Genomic DNA, 12,633 nt, shown 5'->3' on the forward strand with positions numbered 1-12,633 from the left:
GGAATGGCTATGAAAATGCCATAATAGGTAGGTATGGTGGCTGTTTTGAGGAAGGTACATGGTGGGTTTGTGTACCGGCAAAAATTGCACGACACTAGAGAGGATAGCAATGGTGGAAGGTGAAGGTGCATCTATACCATGGAATCACATTAGTCATGAAGAACTCATATACTTATTGCGAAAGTTTTATTAGTAATCGTAACAAAGTGCTAAACACATACTACTAGGTGAAGGGTTGGTAGGTGTTAACCATCGCGCGATCCCGACCGCCACACAAAGTATGACAATCAATAAATCAATTATGCTCCGACTTCCTAACATAGCGGTTCACCATACGTGCATGCTACGGGAATCACTAACTTTAACACAAGTATTTCTAGATTCATGACACCCTACTAACATAACTCTAATATTACCAAATCCATGTCTCAAAACTAATTGAGAGGAATCAAACTTCTCTTTATAATCAATGCACAAGAATATGGAAGTTTTTAGTATATCCTCTTTGGATGCCTATCATCTTTTGGACTACTTTCATAGCACAAGCCAATTACCAAGTTACTCAGAGAGAGCACTCTCAAAAAGATATAAGTGAAGATCAAGAGTTTTTTATTTCTTCAAAATATGACACCGCCGTGCTCTAAAAAGATCTAAGTGAAGCACTTAGAGCAAAATTATCTAGCTCAAAAGATATAAGTGAAGTACATGCGAGCTAAATTGCCTAACTCAAAAGATATAAGCGAAGCTTAATGAGTATTCTAGCAAAATCACGATGAGTGCATGTATCTCTCAAAAAAGGTGTGCAGCAAGGATGATTGTGACACAACAAAAAGAAAGGACTCCTATAATACACGACGCTCCAAGCAAAACACAAATCATGCGGTGAATAAAAATATAGCTCCAAGTAACGTTACCGATGGATTGAAGACGAAAGAGGGGATGCCTTCCCGGGGCATCCCCAAGCTTAGGCTTTTTGGTGTCCTTGAATTTGGCTTGGGATTCCTTGGCCATCCCCAAGCTTGAGCTCTTTCCACTCTTTATCCCATTGTCTGTGAGAACATCACCCAAAACTTGAAAACTTCACTACACAAAACTTAAACAGAAACTCGTGATATCGTTAGCATAAGAAAACAAACCACCACCTCTTTAGGTACTGTAGAAAACTTGATTTCTATTTATATTGGTGTTATATTACTGTATCCTCACTTTTCCATGGCTAGTACCCCCGATACTATCCATAGTTTCATCAAAATAAGCAATCAACACAACAAAAACAGAATCTGTCAAAAACAGACCAGTCTGTAGTAATCTGCATACTTCGTATACTTCTGTTATCTCAAAAATTCTGAAAAATTACGACAATTTGGGAAATTGGCATATCAACCAGCAGCAAAACGAATCAACTCAAAAGATTTTTCTGGATAAGAATGAAAAATAATTTCGTGAGCGCAAAGTTTCTGTCTTTTTCAGCACGATCAAACAACCATCATCAAAACTAATCATAAAGGTTTTACTTGGCACAAACACAAAAAAACACAAAAAACAAAATCATAACAGAATTATGATGGTGTGGACACAACAAAGCAGAAAGCAAAACGCAAAGATAAGTTCATTGGGTTGCCTCCCAACAAGCGCTATTGTTTAACGCCCTTAGCTAGGCATTGATAATTTAATGATGCTCACATAAAAGATAGCAATCGGACACGAAGAGAGCATCATAAAGCATGTGAAAATCACATCTAAGTCTAACATACTTCCTATGCATAGCCATTTTATAGGAATTTTTTTTTGTCAAGACAACCAATAGTTACCATATGCAAGGAAGAAGAAAGAGACAATATCAATCTCAACATCACGAGAGGTGATTTAGTGGTATGAAAGTTTCTACCACAATATTTTCCTCTCTCATAATAATTACATGTGGGATCATATTCAAATTCAACCATATAGCTATCACAAAGGATATTCTTTTCATGATCCACATGCATGCAAAGTTGACGCTCTTAAAAAATAGTGGGATTATCATCTACTAAAGTCATGACTTCTCCAAACCAACTTTCAATATTATTGCAAATATCATATTCATCATGAGGCTTAAACAAATTTTCAAGATCATAAGAAAAATCATTACCCCCATCATGATCATTGCAACGAGTAGTGGACAAAGCAAAACTAGCATCCCCAAGCTTGGGTTTTGCATATTTTTAGCATGATTGACACTAATAGTATTTATAGTGAAACCATTGCAATCATGATTTTCATTCAAGGAGCCCTCGTGAATCACTTCATAAATTTATTCATCACGATTTTCAGATTCACGCATCTCAAGCAAAACTCCATAAAGATAGTCAAGTGCACTCAACTCACTAGCAATTGGTTCAACATAGTTGGATCTCTTAAAGAGATTAGCAAGTGGATGAGGATCCATATCAATAGATTTTCAGCAAGCAAAGATGCAAACATATTGAAGGCACATAGCACACATGCAAAGGAAAGGCAAACGAAAAAGGCAAATATTTTTGTAATTTTTGTTTTTCAGAAGTGGGGGAGAGGAAAACGAGAGGCAAAAAAAGTAAATGCAAATGATGAGTTTGCGATAGTTACTTGGATAAGCTTCACTTTGAATACTCCCCGGTGCCAAAAATTGACACGTTGAAGGGAGACTATTCTTGACTTGATACTCCCCGGCAACGGTGCCAGAAATTGGCACGTTGACGGGAGACTATTCTTGACTTGATCTTCCTCCCCGGCAACGGTGCCAGAAATTCTTCTTGCTAGCTCTTGAGCTTGCATTGGTTTTTCCCTTGAAGAGGAAAGGGTTTTGCAGCATAGTAGCAGTAAGTATTTCCCCCAGTTTGAGAACCAAGGTATCAATCCAGTAGGAGTATCAAGGCAAGTCTCCAAAGTACCTGTGCAAAAACAAGCAAACTTGCACCCAACGCTACAAAGGGGTTGTCAATCCCTTCACGGTTAACTGCAAGGTGAGATCTGAAGGTGGAAAGTGCAACAAAGTAAAAGTATAAAGCTGAAAATGTGATGTGAAGTAGACCTGGGGCCCATAGTGTTCACTAAAGGCTTCTCTCATGATAGCAAGTATTACGATGGGTGAACGAATTACTGCCGAGCAATTGATAGAACCGCGCAAAGTCATGATGATATCTAAGATAATGATCATACATATAGGCATCACGTCCGACACAAGTAGACCAATACTTTCTGCATCTACTACTATTACTCCACACATCGACCGCTATCCATCATGCATCTAGTGTATTAAGTTCATGACAAACGGAGTAACGCCTTAAGCAAGATGACATGATGTAGAGGGACAAATTCATGCAATAGATATAAACCCCATATTTTTACCCTTGATGGCAACAACACGATACGTGCCTCGCTACCCCCTCTGTCACTGGGTGAGGTCACCTCACGGTATGAACCCAAAACCAAGCACTTCTCCCATTACAAGAATTATAGATCAAGTTGGCCAAACGAAACCCACAACTCGAAGAGAATTACAAGGATACGAAATCATGCATATAAGAGATCAGAGGAGACTCAAATAAAATTCATAGATAATCTGATCATAAATCCACAATTCATCGGATCTCGACAAACACACCGCAAAAGAAGATTACATCGGATAGATCTCCATGAAAATGATGGAGAACTTTGTATTGAAGATCCAAGAGAGAGAAGAAGCCATCTAGCTACTAGCTATGGACCCGAAGGTCTATGGTGAACTACTCATGCATCATCGGAGAGGCAATGGTGTTGATGAAGAAGCCCTCCGTGTCCGAATCCCTCCTCCAGCAGGGCACCAGAATGTGCCCCAGATGGGATCTAGCGGAGACAGAAGCTTGCAGCGGCGGAAAAGTATTTTCGTGGCTCTCTTCCGTGGTTTCAGATTTTTAGGGAATTTATAGGTGGAAGAACTAGGGAAGGGGAGCCACAGGGGGCCCACAAGCCTACTAGGCCCGCCCCCTAGGCTGGGCCTGGGTGGCTTGTGACCTCCTCTGAGGTCCCCTGCCTTGGTTCTCAAGTCTCCTGCGTGTCTTCTGTTATGGAAAAAATCATTCCGTAGGTTTTATTCCGTTTGGACTCCGTTCAATATTCTCCTCTGAAAAAGGTCAAAAACACGGAAAAAACAGGAACTGATTCTTGGCACTGAGTTAATAGGTTTGTCCCAAAAAATATATAAAATAGCATATTCTTGCATACAAAACATCCAAAGATGACAAGTAATAGCATGGAACCACCAAAAATTATAGATACGTTGGAGACGTATCAATTACCAACAAAAGAAATTATGTTAAAACTACTTTATGTGATTTAGGAGCTGGTGTTAGTGTTATGCCTTTCTCTCTTTATAATAGACTTGATTTGAGCAAGCTTACACCTAGTGAGATATCTTTACAAATTGCTCATAAATTGAGCGCTTTACCTATTGGAATTTGCGAGGACATTCATGTTGTGGTTGCAAATGTTACTATCTTGACAGATTTTGTTATTCCTCATATGCCCGAGGAAGACAACTTGTCGATCATCCTTGGTAGACCCTTTTTAAATACTCCCTGGACTGTTATTGATTGCAACAAAAGCAGGGTCACTTTTCATGTCAATGGCAAACGACATACCGCGCATTTTCCAAAAAAGCAAACTTTGGTCAATAATATTAATGTTATTGAGCTAATTGCTATAGTCACCAATAGTGGTTTCAAAATCCCTCTTCCTACTGCGAAGAAGAAATATTATACTCTTATTGTAGGGGATATGCAAATCCCTGTTGAGGCAAGTTTCATACGAAAAAGTTTTCGTTTCATGATAAATGGAAATAGTTATCATTAAGACTTGATCAACCTTATTAATGGATCCTTTTTGAAAGACAAGTGATCGATGAATTTAGTACGCACAACTCTTTGTATTATTAGTTTACTCTATCTTATTTTTAGTTGAATAAAATAAAATGACATGATTATCATGTTTTCCGCGTTTCCCGTGCAATAAAAAATGACCCAAACATAAAAAGTTTGAGAATTCCACACAATTTTAACATGATTTTTTCTCAAATATTTAAGAATTTTTGGTGCTAAAAACACACTAGGAAGGGACCCCTGTGGGCCACGAGGCAATAGTGCGCGGCCACCCCCTAGGGAGTGCCCTCTTGTGTGGTGGGGCCCACATGCCCCCTGCCTTATATATTCAACCCATGTCATCCATTACCTCAAGCAACTAATTCCCTAGCTCTCTCTCTCTCTCTCTCTCTCTCGTGTTCTTCCTTCTGAAATTGAAAATTTCAATCTCTTAGCTTGAAACTCTGTTTCTTAAACTGTTTTGAGGAAATGCTCCTTGGTATGTGACTCCCCCATTCCTCCAATTAGTTTTTGCATATGGTGCTACTGAAAATGAGCTTACATGTCTAAATATTTAAGTTCCAAGTAGTGGGAATGCTTGATATGTCGTCTAGGCATCCACATGAGTAGTCGATATCAATCTTGCATAGTTTTACTAACATAATTTTGTGGTCCAAAAATCTCGAAAATTTGTTCATAGGAAGATGAATTTCTTTAGGAGGAACTCTTCAAGAAGGTATTCTTCGGGAGAATCATCGAGCGAGGGCTCGGTGCGGCAAGCTTATGTCCAACCCCGAACAAACTTGATAGTCATGGCTGACGCTAAGTCGTGCAATTGGCCATGCAATGAGTTCATGAGTGGTGCATGCATTAAGGAGGAGTTCAATCAGTACATCTACAACACCGGCCTCACCGGCTTCCTGGCAGATAAGTCTATCCAATGACATGACCTTACTCGTTCATTCACGCATGGATTCTGATGTCATCCTCATACTACTAGAGTGATGTTTAATCTTTATAATAATTCCTATAGTTTATCTCTAGAAGAATTTGTGAGGCATGAAAACACCCATTTTGGGGTTCACTTGAAAAACCTTCCAAAATTGATTATAATATGTTCCTCAAGAGTCTTTGCATAGGAAAAGATAGAGGGTGACACAGGCTAGAATAAAAGGTATTCATTTTCCCTCTATTGGCTATTTCACACTGTTCAATGGGAAATGTGTAGTAGGTAAACAAGATTGCAATGCAGTGTGCATTCCTGATCCGAGTCTTATTCGCACTGCATTGACTGCTGAAAACATTATAACCTCGGGGAAATTGTTGCCCAAAGGCTGCACTCTAACTTAGGAAGTGGTGATTTTCATGGAGGAATTTATGCCTCGTGTGTAGCTACAAAATTAGGAATCTCACATCAACCTAGTGACCCCTTGTTGCCTCACATATATTTAGGTTCTGAAGCCATGCATCGTCATGACCTCCTTTCGACTGGTGCCAGGGGTTATGAGTACAACCTAACATTTGAAAAATATAGACCTATACCTGTTATGTTGCATGTGCCTACTCTCTTTGATTTTAGGAATAAGTGAAGATACTATGTTCTCGAGAATGAGGTGCAAGTGTAGAAAGATGCAGCAGAGGCTATTCACTTGGCCGAGGAGGCGGCACAAAATGCCTCCACGAGCTATCACTCCAACTATTATCCCAACCAGCCATGGTGATCACCAATCCTGGCAAATGCCTAAGCTTGGGGGAGTACATATTTCTCGCCGGCATTACATTCATGTTCACACACTTCATATAAACAGTCGGTGTTCACCAATTTTCATTGTATATCTATATTAGTTTTATTTTTCTGTTTTCTTATTGTGTGTTTGAAAAACTTTAGAAAATCCAAAAATATTTCTCCCTTCTTTTTGGTTTTTCATTCTTGTTTAGTTAGTTGTATTAAAAGAAAAGCCAAAAAGATTTCCTTTACTTCTTGGGACCTCTCCCGTGTAAATAATGTTTCTAGTTTTTTTCCTTTGCTTGTTTGCTTTCTTCGAGAAAAATCAAGAAATCCAAAATATTTCACTGTGTTTCTCTGAATATATTTTCTTTTCTTTGAGTGATCGAAACGATAAGACCACGATGAAAATGTTGAGTGGCTCTCATATGCATCAATGTTGATCTAACCAAGAGCCAATATTGCCATGTCTTCTCCTTTGCGCAAATACCTTGCAGATTCCAGCTCAATCCACGACACTCCTGCACTATTATTATTATCACAATGTTCGGTCATGCAAGTGAAAGGAAATAATGATGATATTTGATGAAGTGATCGTGCCAAAGGAAGCTGGTATTAACTCTTCTTGTTTTCCATTTTGTAAATATGTTTAGCTCGTTCAATCTTGATTCACTATATCATGAGTGAACATGCATATGATGACAACTAGAGATTATAGTTTCTCATGCTATGCTTAAATATATAGGACTTGATAATCATTTATCTTATGTGTCAAGATGCATTAAAATAGTTATGATGTGGTATAATTGTATGGTATTTCCCTCTGAGTAATCTAAGTGGTTTGACTTAGCCCATGTGCAAATATGTAGTTGATTCAAAACCAATGCAGCCTTCATGATGTTTAAATTCAGAGTGTTTATATCCTACTCATGCGAATGTCCAATATTAAATATTCGGAATGCATGCTTATGGTTGTTTCTCTGTCTAGCTGGTTGCTTCCAAATATATTGCTAGGCTTCACCTGTACTAAGCGGAAATGCTGCTTAATCGTAATTACTAAACCCAAGTTATGCCTAATGAGTCCACAATACCTACCTATATGCAGTATTACCCTGCCATTGCAAGTAAATTTGCATGTGCCACCTCTAAATTCAAACAAACATTTGTTTTGTGCACCAGTACCGCTCATGTAGCGACGACCGATCAGTATCTTCCATGCTAAGTGAGTTATTCTCGAGACGTTCGCTTATACACCATCATTGTATGAGAGAGGCTAGTAAAAATGATGTCGAGTCCTGTAAAATTCAACATTAATTAAACGAGACTCCTTGGGACAGTTGATATGTTGGCACACACCCGTGGGTTCGGTGAGCCATGGTTTCTATATGGATGGTGGATAGAAGTAAATTTACAATTTTGTTCGGGAACCGCCAATAATGAGTTTAGCATGGAAGATACTTAAAACCTTTGTAGTAACGTTGACAGGAAAAGTGCAGCATCCAAAATTACAATTTCAACTATGTTTTAGAACTTGAGCTCTAGCACCTCTACAAATGAATGCTTCCCTCTGTGAAGGGCCTTTCTATTTACTTCTATGTTGTTCTTCAGTCATCATCTTCTTACTAAAAACACCAGACCAGGGAGCACTATTGTCTTTTTATGCATTGAGTCTATTTAATGTTGAATGTGAGCATGACTGGATCTCTTCTACCCTGAATTATAATGTTTAGTCGCTGCTTGAATCTCATAGGTGCTTTGTATTTATGTTTTGTGGTCTTAGAAAAGGCTAGTGAAATACCATGTCATCATATTATATCCTAATTGTTTTGACAAATTGTTGGCATGTGAGATATCTTATTATTTCTTACTAGTTGGTTATGTATTGCCATGAGTGAATATGATGTTTAATTGTTATCATGGATATGGTTATTTATGATTTATGCTAAAAAATTAAACACTAGCTTAGCATATATATGGCAACGAGAACAAAAGAGTTTGTAAAAGTTTTCTTTATCACTTTAGGTTTATCAATTGAATTGCTTGAGGACAAGCAATGAGTGAAGCTTAGGGGAGTTGATATGTCTGCAGTGTATCTACTTTTCCAAACACCTTTGGTCTTGTTTTGGACTCTAATTTGCATGATTTGAATGAAGCCAACCCAGACTAACGCTGTTTTCAGTAGAACTACCTTGGTTTCATTTTTGTGTAGAAATAAAAGTTCTCGGAATTAGAATCACAAGGAATTATGAACCAAACATCCAGTAGAGGGAGGCTGCATGTGGCCCATGAGGCAATAGGGCGCGGCCACCCCCTAGGTCATGCCCTGTTGTGTGGTGGGGCCGACAAGTCTCCTCCGATCCTATTCCTAGTCCTATAAATTATGGGAAAGAACTGTTGGACAAGCTGAAGAACTATCGGTGCACTAAAGACTGGGGTCCCTAGTGCCCCAGACTTGTGCACGGGCGCGAAGAGCCCCTGCCGGCAGGGCATGGCAGGACCGAATCAAGATGCAGCCCCCAAGATTATCAAGGCCTCGGCAAGCCTGCCTTGCCGGGAAGATGACCAAGGCCGTGCCCATTTGGTGGGTGTGATGAACTATAAGACCCCGGCAAGCTCCCTTGCTGAGATGACGACTGAAGCCCCCGGGAAGCTCCCTTGCCCGGACGAAGACTCAAGACCCCGAAAAGCTCCTTGCCGGGATGACGGGCCTGTCCACTGGTGGGAAACCGCCCTTGCCACAGTGCCACCACGCCCAAGTGCCAGCGCATTCCACATGCGTCAGCGCAGCGTCCAGGTGTCGAAACACCTGGATACGTGTCTTCACTAGCACATCGCTGACAAGGACAAGACGTGCATTTAATGCACCTGACAGCGGTAGATGGATAAGCACCGCCCTAGGTTCACTGTAACTCCTCGTGAACCTACCACCGAGCACTGTAGGTGATCCCTTTGCCTATAAAAGGGGGGCCCTTAGCTCATTTTGAAGGGGTTAGACTTTTTGGGACATCGACCCATCAGACGACCATCAACGGTCACTGTAACAATGAACAACGAAATGCTTAATACAACCAGACAAGCAGGACGTAGGGTTTTACACGTAAGCGGCCCGAACCTGGGTAAAAAGGCTTGCCGGGTGCTGATTGTTAGCTCTGCTCTTCACGTCACCTCTCCCCGCCCTATGATCACAAGGGTTCCATGTTGATTCCCATAGGTGTCGACCTCGCATCGCCAACATATTTGGCACGCCACGTAGGGGGGGGAGTTGTGTTAACCTGACCTAGCCATCAGCGCACTGCCTCTTCTTCATCGCCATGGCCCCCCAAAAAGGGGCACTCCGGCGACCAACAGTCCCGTGATGACCCACAAGTATAGGGGATCAATCTAGTCCTTTCGATAAGTAAGAGTGTCGAACCCAACGAGGAGTAGAAGGATCCGACAAGTGGTTTTCAGCAAGGTAAAATCTGCAGGCACTGAAATTGTCGGTAACAAGTGATTGTGTGGTGAGATGATTCGCAGCAAGAAACAAATAACAAAAGTAGCAATGGTGCAGCCAAGTGGCCCAATCCCTTTTGTAGCAAGGGACAAGCCTGGACAAAGTCTTATAGGAGGAAAAACGCTCCCGAGGACACACGGGAATTTCTGTCATGCTAGTTTTCATCATGTTCATATGATTCGCGTTCGTTACTTTGATAGTTTGATATGTGGGTGGACCGACGCTTGGGTACTGCCCTTACTTGGACAAGCATCCCACTTATGACTAACCCCTCTCGCAAGCATCGCAACTACGAAAGAAGAATTAAGACAAAGTCTAACCATAGCATTAAACTAGTGGATCCAAATCAGCCCCTTACGAAGTAACCCATAAACTAGGGTTTAAGCTTCTGTCACTCTAGCAACACATCATCTACTTACTATTTCCCAATGCCTACCTCTAGGCCCAAATAATGGTGAAGTGTTATGTAGTCGACGTTCACATAACACCACTAGAGGAAAAACAACATACGACATATCAAATTACCGAACGAATACCAAATTCACATGACTACTATTAGCATGACTTACCCCATGTCCCGAGGAACAAAAGCAACTACTCACAAAGCATAATCATATTCATGACCAGAGAGGTAACGAGTAGCATCAAGGATCTGAACATAAATTCTTCCACCAAATAATCCAACTAGCATCAACTACAAAGAGTAATCGACACTACTAGCAACCTTACAAGTACCAATCGGAGTCACGAGACAGAGATTAGTTACAAGTGATGAACTAGGGTTTGGAGATGAGATGGTGCTGATGAAGATGTTGATGGTGACGAGTCCCCTCCGATGAGAGGAGTGTTGGTGATGACGATGGCGACGATTTCCCCCTCCGGGAGGGAAGTTACCCCGACACGATCATCCTGCCGGAGCTCTAGATTGATTCTGCTCCAGTTCCGCCTCGTGGCGGTGGCGAATCCACGAAAAAGCTCCTCCCTAATTTTTTCCTGGACGAAACCCTTCATATAGCAAAAGAGGGGGGCAAGTGGGCCAGCAGGGTGCCCACAAGCCCCCATGGCGCGGCCTGGGGGGGGCGCCATGCAGGCTTGTGGCCACCTGCACGCCCCCCTCTGGCACTTCTTCGGCCCAGTATTTTGTATAAATCGGAAAAAAATCCTCGTTGATTTTTACGGCGTTTGGAGTTGCGCAGAATAGGTATCTCAACTTTGCTCCACTTTCAGGCGAGAATTACAGTTGCCGGTATTCTCCCTCTTCATGTAAACCTTGCAAAATAAGAGAGAAAAGGCATAAGAATTGTACCGTGAAGTGAAATAACAACCAAAGAAGCGATAAATATCAACATGAAAACATGATGCAAAATGACGTATCATCCCGCACCCAGCCCTCCGGCCCCGGTGGGGGCAGGAGGAGGTACGGGCGCAGGACAAGGAGACGGAGGCCCCGAACTTCCGCAACATTCTGGAGAGCAAAGCCGGGCGAGTGGAGTCGCCCGCGGCCACTACGATCATCCTCGCGCTGGTGCGTCGAAGGACATGGCCGCGCGACCAACCGACAGCGCGGCCACATCCAAGGACACGTCGACGCCTTTCAAGGCGCCCATGCAAACACGCGCTTCACGGCCCTCTCAGGCCACACAGGACGGATCACCCCTGGACCCCGTTCTCAGGGCACGCCGAGCAGGCGTACTCGTTCCAGTACGACGCGGGCTGGTGAGCCACCGTGTGACCAACATGGTGCTCCTTCTAACACAGTTAGGAGTAAGAGCCCCTCGAGGTCCTCGCACATCTTGCCGCCACCTGCACGGGCGGAAGCCCTGAAGCAAGCCCAACTGCTCATGGATTTCCCTCCAACGGAGACAAGCGATAGGAGTGGAGAGCCACAATCCAAAGCCTCCTCGCAGTCACCAATGGAGACCAGTCGCAGCGGGCGGGGACGTCGAAATGACCCCCCAGCAAGCGCGCTCAAGACCATACTTAGAAGACTGGGGCTCCCACGGACACAGTGCACTCTCCTCCACAGCGACAACAACAAGTCATCATCTCTAACGACTCGACCAGGTCTTCCGACCCCCGCCACCGCTGTGACTAGCGAGACATTCTCCGCGAACGACGCGGGGAAGACGCTCGCACCCTCATCGAGCGACGGCGCGAGACGCGCCGTCAATTGGATATGCGTGCTGGAACCGCTGTTGGCACGCCAGCTTCAGGCTACCCTGGCGACCTACCCTACGAGGTAGGCTGTCCAGCGTTTACCCGCGAGTTATGGCGAGTCCAGTGGCCCAACTCCTGTACTTTCAAGCCGGAGATTCTAGAAAAGTACGATGGCAAGACCCACCCGTCGGAGTTCCTCAGCATCTGCACCATCGCGGTGCAGGCTGCCGGGGGATGAGACGGTAAGATATTAGCCAACTACTTCCCATTGGTACTTAAGCCCAACGTCAGGTCGTGGTTGATGCACCTCCCCAAGAACTCCATTTCCTCCTGGAAAGAATTGTGCCAGGACTTTGTTGGCGCCTTCACTGGCGGCCATCGAGCTCCTGATCAGGAAAGCGACT

This window comes from Hordeum vulgare, chromosome 3H (assembly GCF_904849725.1).
Source record: "Hordeum vulgare subsp. vulgare chromosome 3H, MorexV3_pseudomolecules_assembly, whole genome shotgun sequence".
Classification (NCBI taxonomy): Eukaryota; Viridiplantae; Streptophyta; class Magnoliopsida; order Poales; family Poaceae; genus Hordeum; species Hordeum vulgare.